At 39.7% G+C, this 12,436-nt stretch overlaps 1 pseudogene; it reads left to right on the top strand.

Moving 5' to 3' along the window:
* Positions 1 to 777: 777 nt before the first annotated feature.
* Positions 778 to 1,248, top strand: LOC105298361 (annotated as a pseudogene).
* Positions 1,249 to 12,436: the final 11,188 nt, after the last annotated feature.

Below are 12,436 nucleotides of genomic sequence, written 5' to 3'. Positions count from 1 at the left end.
AATATGACTTCTGCCCCAACTACCTCATTAAAATTCCTTTTGTCACGATGACCATTCAGTTACTCACTCTCTCAACCATATTTATTATAGGCCTACTCTATGCCAGGCACTGGGGATACAGCCACAAACAATACAAAATCCCTATACTTAGGGACTTCCCATTCTAGTGGGGGGGTAACAGATAATTAACTAATAAATATTCTAATGTCAAGTAAAGATAGGTGTCATGCTGAGACTCATCTGGATAAGGGGCTGGAGTGAGGCAGGGGTGCTATACAAGATAAGGTGGTCAAAGAAGGCCTCTTCAAAAAGGTGGTATCTGAGGCAGAGATCTGACCAAAGTTAAGGTGTAAGACATGCAAATGTCTGGGGGCAAGAAGAATTTAAAAAGGGGGTAGGTTGCAGCAAGTGCAAAGATCTTAAAAAAAAGAGACTAATGAGAAGGGAGAATGGACTCCTACTTCTTAAATCCAATCAAAGGGCGTTTCTGAATATTAACCTTTTTGACTCTCAGCAACATTCACCAACCATTCACTTTCCCCTCCACCTTGAAAACTCTTTCTCTCTTGGCTTCTACTATGCCATCCTCCTCTAGTTTTCCTGCTTTTTCTCTGTCCATCCCACTTCACTTTTGTTCTTGAGCACTTCATCCTCTACCTATTTTTTAAACTTTATTGGGAAATAATTGACAAATAGGATTGTATGTATTTAAAGTATACAATGTCAGGGAGAGTATCTCTTGACTGAGCATCTGGATTCAGCTCCTTCGTTTCCAACATGGAAGACACTTACATTGATTCCCTGGACCTTTTAAAACTACTACAATGCTCCTATGATAAAAACCACCAGATCAGGGCTTGTGGGTTTCTTCATCATCTTATCGAGAGCAAACATCCTGATGTTGCAAACAGTACTCACCACCAAGTTCCTTGGGCCGAAACCAGTCATCATATCTCAAGCTGTGCCGACAAAAGTTGTATAGAGTAAGTCGTTGTCAACCAGGAACCTTGGACAAAAGACTTAGGCTGAGAGCACATGGCAGTGTCCTCCTTGCGATGAAGACTGGGATAAAGATTTGTGGGAACAGACCAGCACCCCATTTGTCTGGGCACAGCCAACTACCGTGTTAAAAACGGTCCTGCTAGCATCATCGTTATAGAACATAACAGTAACCTGTCTTCAGGCATGTGTGTTCCCAAGCCTCTGCCCTGGGTTCTGCCATGGAAAAACAATGAAAATGCACAGTAACTGAATATCTATCTCACCAAACGCCTGACCCTAGAAGACTCTTGCTTCTTCCTGCCACTAGTTCATTTTTTTCTAATCTAATTATAGAAAGATTAAACTGTCTATGACTTTTGAAAAAATAAGAAAGTATGCAATGTGATAATTTGATATACATTGTGAAATGATCACTAAGATCAAGATAATTTATACATTCGTCATCTCACATAGTTAACTCTTTCTTTGTGTGTGTGGTGAGAATGCTTACGACCTACTCTCAGCACCCTTCAAATACACAATATTGTATTATTAACTATAGCACCATGCTGTGCGTTAGATCCCCAGAATGTATTCTTATAACTGAAAATGTGTATCCTTTACCTACATTATCCGATTTTCCCCTCCCCGCAGCCTCTGGCATCCACCATTCTATTCTTCGTTTCTATGAAATTGGCTTCTTTTTTTTAAGATTCCAAGTATAAGCGATACCATACATTCTTTGTCTGTTTCTGTCTAGCTTATTTCATTTAGCATAATGACCTCCAGCTTCATTCATGTTGTCACAAATGGCACCTAATTCTTAAACATGGGCAATATTTTCCTACAGCTTTGTCTCTAACCTGCTTTTCTATTATTCTGTATTCGCTTGCTGAGTGATTTCAGTCCTGATTTTGGCTTCAACTATCATTCACATGTTGATGAAACCAAGTATATTTTTAACCCATACGTCTCTTCTAAACCCTGGACTCATATAACTAACTTTACGCACATCTCTATTTGAGTATATCCCAGGAACTTTAAACTCATTCTGTCTAAAGATGAGCTCTTCATCTTCCCTCTTAAAGTAACTTCTTACATAGTATTCTCTATCTAAATTGGTGGGAAATACCATCTATCTAGTTGCCTAAGTCAGAAACCTACATGTCTGAGATTCCTCCACTTCCTTTCTCTCCATGTGTGAAATGTCACAGGGCCATTCTATTCTATCCACTGTCTAGTTCTCCATGCCCAAAGCCACTGCCTAATGCAGATCCTCCCCCACCATTTCTGCCATTTTTTACTGACTTACTAGCTTCCCAACTGGTCTTCCTGCATCCAGTCTCTTACTCCTGACCCTATTTTTTTTTTTTCATTCTTTCCTAGGGTATCAATTTCTAGGCCCAAAATTCCCAAATTCTATATCAACTCCTACCTGTGAACCTCAGGTTTGTATGTTCAATGTTTATCCAAGACTGAAATTCAGCGTGCTTGTATGAGCCAGAACTATAAAGCTCATTCTTGATATTTAATTCTTTGTTACAGCTTGCACACAATCACATGTCCACCTTGCTTCCAAGTTTGCTCATTTCTCTCTTACCCAACTTCCCTTAAGCTAGCAAACCCTTCTTTCATGTTCCCTGACCTTATTTTCTGCACTGACTCTAGAAAGATCTTTATGAAATGTATATCCAATCTTGTCACCTATACACTTAAAATTCTCCCTTTTCCATTAGGATAAAATACAAACTTAGTGAGGAATATACGGTTTTTGAAGATCTGGCCCTTACCTGCCTCTGCAAGCTCATATTCCATTACTGCACACAGGCATCCTTTATTTCTGTTACTCTAAATCAAGTATAATCACGACTTTAATATATCGTGTTCTCCAGGCCTTTTTATATGCTGTACCTTCTGTATAGTCAGTGCTGACAACATTCTATTCAATCAGAAAGCCACAGCTTATTCTCACTTGCCTCTTCTCACTGCCCATTCTCCCAGCTGTTAGGTGCTTATTCTCACTTGCCTCTTCTCACTGCCCATTCTCCCAGCTGTGTTCTGTGTTGCCTGAATACTTGCACACATCTCTGTCCTTGCCTTATAATTTTAAGTCTACTGATTTTTCTTCCCCTTTTTTGTAAGCTCCTTTGAGGCCAGGGTCTATGTCTTTCCTCTTTATCCCCAGAATCTACCTTGGGATTAACACACAGAAAGCATTCAATAAACGTTCTTTTGAAGGCATGGAGGTAAGAAAGAAAGAACCAAACACAACTGTGTTAAGTAGGGACAGAATGAGGCCAGACACAATGGAGAAAACAGACCAGATGTTTTAAGGCCCTTTCCAACCCTGAGCTGCGATGAATCTTTCAGATAGGAAAACTTTTGTTGTGCTTCGCCTCATTTTCTCGTTCCCTTCGTCTACAAAAAGAAAGATATATTCGGACCCTGAATGAGAAATAAGCCAATGGTTTTGTTAGGTGCCATTACAAAACTATTTGCCTATTAAATCCAATTTAGCTTTCTTTGCTTCCCCTTTTTTATTATCTGCCTTTTCATGAAGAAAAAAAATAAATAAAAAGAACAAAAGACTTGTTGGAAGAATATGTGGTTGTTTAATCTGGGCCTCTCTCGTATCCTCTAATAACCCAGCAAACTGGTGATTTTTAGTCCTTGTTGAATGATACAGGATATATTATCTTTGCCCATTCTACTGCAGGAGAATAATGGTGTGGGGAAGGAAGAGAAGGGGACATTATTTTTCCAGGCTTTTTTCCCAACTAAGAGGAAAAAGCTATCACCAAAGGGCTATGTGCTTTGTTAGGCATTGACTCTTGTTGGTAATATCTAAAATCCTCATTGGAATCCAGAAATTCAACTTTTGGAAATGTCTTTACTGAACTAAAATTTTGAATAAATGGAAACATGGATATAGGACTCTTATGCAATATTATTTGAAGTGGCAAAAGACAAAAACACTAGAAACTACTTGGATATTTACTATAGGGGAATATATAAATAAGATTGGGTATATATAAACTATGGATATTATGGCTAAAAAACTTAAATCTATATGTATTTACCCGAGGGGTTTAAATGAAATATAGATGAAAAAAGCAAGTTATTTTTGTGAGTTTGTAAGTCTTGTTTTTAAAAAGTATGACGAAAATCTCTAAATATGTGAATATATACATACATACAGTATATGTGTATCTAGATATATATACACATACAGATAAGGATGTGAAAAGATACATACTAAAATGTTAACATTTGCAATGGGAGGGGGAGATTAAGCTGAAGGGGATATTGTTGACCAGTTTACATTTACACAACAGTATTATCTAGTTTGTTGCCTCAAGCTAGCATTACTTTTGTACTTCAAAATGAAAACCCAAATTTTGAAAGTGCGCACACACACACACTTGAAAGATAAAAGTCCTCAATTGGTGCTTTAAGTCTAAACACCAATCTAACGAGTAGAATCCTTTTGACTCTTCCTAAAGGATCCCCTGGTGAGTTTGTTATAATAATCCGGCTGCAGAAAAAAAGAGAGAAAATGAGGCTAAAACACTCTGGCTGGACTGCATAAATCTTTTCTTAAAATTGAGCAGCCTGCTGATTGACAGCACTGAGGGCTATGGAAGCCCAAGCTCTGAAGTGGTCCATCAGAACTCTGTGTTCTAGGGAAGGAGAAAAGTAGAAAAAGGCAGCCTGATTGCCTCTTGGCTTTTAGCCAAAGGAGTTGCTAGTGGTGGGAGTGGAATTTTTCCATGGCAAAGGAAGAGGAAAAATCAGTTCACATTTCCTACAGGCAGAGCCCTATTTATTCAGGAAGATCTGGGGGGCCCTTGCTATTCATAACAGGAGCGTTCTCATTGGGTCATGCCTTGATTTTCACCATTGGAATTTTTTCTTCTTTTCCTTTCTTTTTTCCTTCTTTTCTCCCTCTCTCCCTCCCTCCCCCTTCTCTCTCTCTCTCTCTCTGATTCTTCCTTTCTTTCTCTGGCCTGCAAGTTTGAAGGTGTTTCTCTGTAAAATGCAAACATCCTACAGAAGTACCATGTGTGACCACTGTTAGATTAAGTGCACAGGAAGTCAGGACAAACGTGAAGAGCTATTGGTTCAGCAAGGAAAGTTGCATCCTCCAAAAGAATCTGACATTTACCTCACAAAACAAACTGCATCAGCAGCTTTTGGGGGACTTGAGAGCCCACAAGGAGGAGCTCCTCTCCTTTCCCTCCTCTTCTGCTCTCTCCTAGCCAGGGTACTTGGACAGGAATTGTGGGTATTGAGAAACCATTTTTGTAAAATTTTACTTGGGAGCAAATTCTACTAATAAGTATGGAACCATAGAATTGTGTATTGAAAAGACTTAATTGCCATCTACTCCCACCTCTACGGATCATTTTCTGAGAGTTTACTATCAGCTATGTGCTTCGTACCTTCATATAATCCCCATAACATCCCTAGGAGGAAGAAGCTCCATTTTCCCAGTTTGGACGAAGAAAGAGGCTAAGTAACTTTCCACAGTCAAATAGCCTGCAAATTATTATGAGCAAGCAATCAACCTGCAGATTCTGTCCTCTTTGCCTAGGTACACTGCCTCTATTTATGATGCCATTGAAAAGTGATTACAATCTCTGTTTAGACACCTCCAGTAATGGAAGCCTCACTATTTTTAGAGGTAGTCAGTCCATTGCTAATTATGAGGAAATTCTTTTTTTTTTTTTTTTTTAATGCTGGCTGTCTTCTGTTCAGCCATGTTTACACCTTCAAGTGCCACTCAGAATATATCTAATCTCTAAATCTTCTCTGTATTCTGTTCTTAGTTCTTTCAACTGTTCTTTCCTATTTCTCACCATCCTGGTCCTACTTCTCTATACACTCTCCTGTTTTGTCAGCTTCTCAAGTTAATTGTCATGGCCAGAACTGAAAACAATACCCAATTGTAAACTCCATGATGGAAAAGAATGTATCTGACTTGTTCCCCAAATAGAGCCAGACTCTTGCTTCATCCTGGATGCTTTCAAAGTTGGCTAATGCAGTCTAGCTCATGGCTAGCTTTATTGGCAGTCCCCACACCTCAACAGTGACAACCCACCCAGAGTTCACTGTCACTCGAATCTCTAAGACTTTCTAAAAATTAGTGGCACGTAGCCGGACAGGTCTTCCCCAAACTATTTTTGTAAAATAGGTTCATTTTAACTTTTTGCCTCTAGAGACAGTGTGCTGTAGCGGAAAGAGCATAATCCTTCGCCACATACATATCTATCTGGGCTTTACCACTTAATGGCTGCATAACCTTGAATCAATCATTTAGCCCCTCTGACCCTCCATTTTCAGCATCTATAAAATGAGAATAATAATACCTCTTTCATAGAAATGTTTTGAGGATTAAATGAGATAATGAATGCAAGGAAACTAACACATATTAAATGCTTGACGAATTGTTAATTTACACAAAATAAAATTTCTATCTTAAGTTTTTATACTATATGCACAGCTTAAAGACTGCATTTAGTCTGAAAAGCAGAGACAAAGAACAATATATGAAACTCCTGGTACTTATATGAAAAAAATAAGATCTAGGAACTAAAACAATGAAAAAACAGAAGTTCAAGGCTGCTCTGCAGAAGACCACTCAGTCAGATTCCTCCCTAGTGTAGTGCCAGGCCCAGAACAAGCAACAAATAACCTGCAGTTTTGAAACAGAGAGCCATTGGGCAGGACAGGTGACATTGTGATGCCTCACAACAGGCTTCCATGACATCAGAAAGATAAATTCAAGGCAACAAAGCACCTGTAAAAAGGAAAGAATCAAGGTGAGTTTTTTGGGATTTAATTCATTCACATATTCAGTAAACGTCATAGAGCTCCTAGCATATACCAGGTGCTTTCCTCAGTTGCTGCCCATACAGAAAGGAGAAAGTCGTAGCTGCTGCCTACCAGCAGCTCAAAGTCGAATCTGGAAGACAAGAATACAAATAATCGAAGGACAGTGGAGTAAGGACACAAATGATATGTGAGAAGTCTAGTGGCAGCACAAAGGACTAGAGAAGATGTCAATGAAATGATCCTCTTGTTTATAAAATCTTACATTTGGGCAAGGGGTAAGATGATGTTATGCTTAAAAATTAGTGAGAGCCCAGACTCAGGAGACGGAGTTCTCATCCCTTTAGGCTTCTCTTTGGCTCTGCACAAATATGTTCTCCTCTTTGGGCCTTAGTGTCTCGATTGAACTATATGTTTCTTAAGGTTCGGGAAGTGACCTAAGCTCTCTGTGGGTCTTAGTTTCCTTGTCTGTAAAATGGGGATAGCAATAATATCTAGTTCAGATGATTCAATGGCTTAATATTTATGAAAGTACTCAGAACAACACCTAATTTACAATAAGCATTATACATTATTAAATAAAATCAGTATAACTGTCCTAATTGTTTGTCACCAGGTCTCTATTTGAAACCCCTTAGTGGAAGAAATCAAAGGACTTTTCAAGGACCCGAGAAGCCCCAGCAGTGAATCTCAGCGTAATCAGACCATGCTGTTCATCACCAGCCTTGTTGCAGTCATCTACCAACATCTGGGTCCCTCATTTAGCTCCTGGTTCACTCGGACTCTTCCCAACACTATTCTCATCATAATCCTGTGATGAGATTATCCACATAGATAATTTTTCTGGTGTCCTGGACTCTGCATCCCTTGACTTTTCATGCGCACTCTCTTACCTGGGGAGCACATGTGCGTGGGTCAAACTACCTGGGGAGCACATGTGCATGGGTTAAATTGTATACACTGTCATTTTGACTTTTGACAGAATGCAATTTATTTTTATGTTTACTTAGGAAGTCCCCACTTATTCCTAGTTTGTACAGAGCAATGCATAAAATATAGACTTTCGAATATGTCTTCAGTTTTTCCGATAAAGGGGCTAAATGGGTCATAATGTAGTGGGTTGGGATAACAGAGCTACTTACAAATTAAGCAAATCAATTTCATTTCTAAAACAAATATATTTGATTTTAGATGTTTCTTAGTTGAAGGTTGCAGTATTTGGAGATCACACAGGTAGTCTCTATTTAACATTAAAGGAATGGATGGGGGTAGGGAAAGCCTTGTATTGAGTAGCTCAAAAAGATTCTATGTATGCCTCAAGAAGGCTGTGATTTTATTATGGCAAGAGACAGGAAATCTTAAAATGTAAATATGTCTCTTTTTGCACTTCTAGATTCCTCCATCCTTGTGTTTACCAAGTTAATGAAATATCTCTCCACTCTCTTTCCCTCATCTTCACCAAGCCTCTTCATGCTCCATTATGGGCTGCTGCTTTTATGGGTTTTGCCATGGAGTCCTCTTACTATCTGGACAGAAGCAGTTCCCCCAACTTCAGCCTTTGCTTTTCTGGCGTCCGGGAATCTGGGATTGGTCTGCTCCTGGAATCTGCTAAAAGCCCTGGGTCCCTGCTCTAACCCACCCTCAGATTCCAGCCTGCAGAATGCTGATATACTGATCGAGGCTCTGCAACTACAGGAGGTTCTGAACGTTTCATTTATACTTGAATTCCCCACTGGGCTGAGAGCTCTTCCCTGACCCTCTGTCTACTTATGTAGGTTCTCCCACATACTTAGCCCTTGCTGGAATCCCGACTCTGTCACTGGTTGTGGGACCCGGGACAAATAACCTATGCTTTCTACATCTTCACTTTCTTTTCTTTTTAAAAATTTTTTAGTTAAAAATATTTTATTTATTTCCAAGTACAGTACAAAGATTTCTGCTTCACTTTCTCTGTAATCAATGGCATAAATTAAGACAACAAAAGAATGTTTTTCTATATAACTTTTAACAGGAATTGAATCTGCAACCTATAGAACATTCAGAAAACAATGCCGCAGTGAACTAATCAACTTAAAAACGAGCAAAAAATAAAGCAATAAAAAAAGAAAGAAAGCAAAGGAGAGAGATGGAAAGAGGGAGAGGAAGGAAGGAGGTGGGGAAAGAGGGAGGGATGGGGGAAGGGAGAGGGGGAGAGAGAGAGAAAGAAAGGAAAAAGGAAAGAAGAAAGGAAGGGAACGAAGGAAGGAAAGAAGAAAGGATCTCTGTTTTATGAATCTTCTCAGAACTGTTATAAGGAGAAAATTAGTGTGATACATACAGGTAAGAGTATCGATTAGAATATAGATATACATAGATATTCAAGAAACATTACTTCTCTGCCTGCCTTTCATTCATCATAGCTTCAGGTGCAATGTTCATTGCTTCAGGACTCCTGTGTGCTCAATAAAAGCCCAAGTTTCCTGTACTCTCAGAGACAATCCTATGTGTCTACCAATCCTTGCCACCCCTCTCCCTTCGTCTTCCTCCATAGCCTGTGCCACCGTGGTCCCTGCTTGCACCATGGCTGAGCCAGCATAGCTCCCAACAGTTCCATCTGTTTAGATCATCTTCCCTTTCCTATCCCCAAATCCATACTTCTCAAACATCATTGATAGTCAAAGTTCAGTCTGAGGGCCAGCAGCAGTAATATCACCTGGAGCTTGTTAGAAAAGCAGAATGTGCTGCTCTACGCCAGACCTACTGAATTACTTGTTTCATTTTAACAAGATCCCCAGGTGATTCGCAAGTGCACTACAATTTGAAAAGCACTGCACTAGATTATTCTTTAGAGCTCAACTCAAAGTTATCACCTCTATGAAAATGTCACTGATCCTTCTATTTAGCTTGTCCACTTACCTGCATTTGGGCACTGTTATTTAGTTTCTTCTCTGTGTTCCCAGCTACCCAGGCACTCACTCATCCATCCATGCCTTCATCTGTCCACGCCTCCGTCCATCCTCGAATCTGCAAATACTTAGTAAGGGCTTATCTTGGCAAGATGGTCTCTTTATTGATGAAGATAAAAAAAAAAAAAAAGAAAGCCTACACACTCCTTTCCTTCAGAGAGCTTACAGTTTTGTGGAGAAGGTAACCAGTTTTTAGACAATTACGAGAATACTTATGAGTGCTATTTATTCAGCAGTCACAAATATTTACTTTTTTTAGGAGGCTAGGGAGCACAAAGGGGGCACACACCACTCAGCTTATGGGGTTGAGAAGATGAACCAGAGATATTGACATCGAAGCTGAATGCTATTAGTCTCGGCCTACACACTCCTCCTCCAGGGAGCCTTCTCTGATGTTTCTTTACTAGGTTAGGGGCTCCTGTTCTATGCACCATCCCAGAGGAATCAGACTGCTAAAATGCCAAAAAAAAAAACCATATTCCCAGGCTTGGGAACAGTGTGTGCAAAAGTCTACAGTCTAAAAATATCATGGAGCATGTGGTGTATATATATTAATATATCCTCTGCACTACAATGATTTCTGTACCTGTTTCCCTATTCATCTGTCAGTTCCTAAAAGGCAGGAGCTATGACTTGTCGTTCTCCACATTTCCGGCACCTAGCACCGTGCCTGGCATGTAGTAGGTGTTCAATAAGTATACAGACAGTACAGCAATAAGAAGATAGGTTTGGAAAGGGATTGTTCCTGGATTTAGTTCATTGTCCTTCAAATTGGTATCTTGGGCTCCCTTCTAGAGCAATAGGATAAGACCTCTAAGGGAAAACAGGTTTTTTTTAATTAAAGAAAAAAATTACAGATTATGGCAAGTATATGAGTCCTGTGTAAGCAAAAAATTATTGTTTAAAAAAAGTCTATCTCATTCATTGGTTAACAGGCAAAAAGGAGGGAGGGAAAAGTTCAGAGGTAGTCAAATAGTAAAGCATGAGCATATGTTTTTGGTTTCACTGCCTCTTCAAGTTTCAAGCCCAGGGCGCATATGTCCTTCACTAGAGGCTCATATATGTGACTTAGTTATAATAACTAAGCCCGTGTCCCATTTCTTCTGCATCTAGCAATGAGGTGGGTTTCTCTTCTGAGAAGGGAGTTTGGGGTCAGCTGGCTTGTTCTGGTTACATGAGCTGAAGTTTAATTCCCATGCCCCTTTAAAAATTCTCTCGAAATTACAATCTTTAGAGTCAAAGAGACATTAAAAATCTTAATCTAGTCCACCAGTTTCCAACATGCAGCCCTTGGTTCCATTTGAGATGTTGAAAGAGGGCCATGAATCTATATCGGCACCCTGCACTGGGTGCAGACTGAATTATGGTTACGCCTTAAATAGGTTCTATTTTTCCAATCAGGTAGTGCAGTGGTTTAAAACTGACTCTGGAGGCAGACTGCCTGGATTTGAATCTCAGCTCCACCATAGCAAGCCTTGTGCCTTTAGGCAAGGCACTTGCTATGCCTCAATTTCCCATCTGTAAAATGAGTGAAATTAACTATATCTTTGTTTTGGTATTAAATGAGCTAATATTTGTACAGTGCTAGCATAGCATCTGGAACACAACAAACACTCTATACATTTTGGTTAAACAAAACAAAAAAATAAAGCTTGTTGCAGCATTTATTACAACTCTAACAAATAATTATTTGTACATATATTTAACATCGTCTGTCTCTCCCTAGCCTGTAATGGCATAGGAAGACTATGGCCTTTTACTTAATGATATTGACAGTGCGGGCAGGGTAGCTGGCACAAAGTGTTTGATGGATACTATTACATGAGATAGGCTTCACCTCTTTCCTCACTGTATCTCCCTGCTCAACAACCTGCTATGGCTCCCTCATACTTACTGCACCAAATTCATTTTCTCTGCCTGAATTTCAAAGCCTCAGTAATCTGGCCATATTTGGTCTCTCTGTCCCATGTATTCTCAACAAGAACAATATCGCCCCCAAGGGGGCAAATACTGGTTCTTGGGGTCAAAAATATCTTATGCTTTTTATGTGTATAGATACATAAACAGATCTACAGTATATAACAAATATACAATATATCTGTGGTATTAAGATTTCATTGGAGGGGGGTAATTAGGAAAAATATCTAAAAAGTTCCTGCTGCTAATGAAAAATTTTAAGAAACATAGATCTAGCCTATTTTCCTCAAGAGAAAAAGATATCATTAACTATCAAAACTCATAGCACAAAGGGTCACAGAAATCGTTTTGTCTTTTCTTTGGTCATCAGTTTCCTCGGGAGTAAAATGAAGGTGACCTCTGGGGCCCTTTTCAGCTCTGACAGTTGATGCCCCAAAGATCGAGTGCTCACCAAGATGACACATAAGTGTTCACCCAGATCTTTGCCCTTTCATAAGTGAATTTCATTCCCACCCATGGGCTTTTATTTATTCTTGTCATTTCCCTCCCACACACTCCCAGAACTTCTGTCTTCTCTTCCCCTTTTTCAGGCCCCCACCTCCTTCCAACAAAGCCTTCTATCATGACACTCTCTCCCTCCCACCTCTAATCCAGGTTAAGGTGTGTGAGCTAGGATGTGAGTGTGGATGGTTCCTCAGAGCCCTAGGAGATGAGACTTCTAGCTGTCCCCAGCACGGTCCTTGCCATAGACAATGAGTATT

Source organism: Pteropus vampyrus, unplaced genomic scaffold (assembly GCF_000151845.1).
Source record: "Pteropus vampyrus isolate Shadow unplaced genomic scaffold, Pvam_2.0 Scaffold151, whole genome shotgun sequence".
NCBI lineage: Eukaryota > Metazoa > Chordata > Mammalia > Chiroptera > Pteropodidae > Pteropus > Pteropus vampyrus.
The sequence above is the reverse complement of the archived record's forward strand: the minus strand, read 5'-3'. Positions and strand labels throughout refer to the sequence as shown.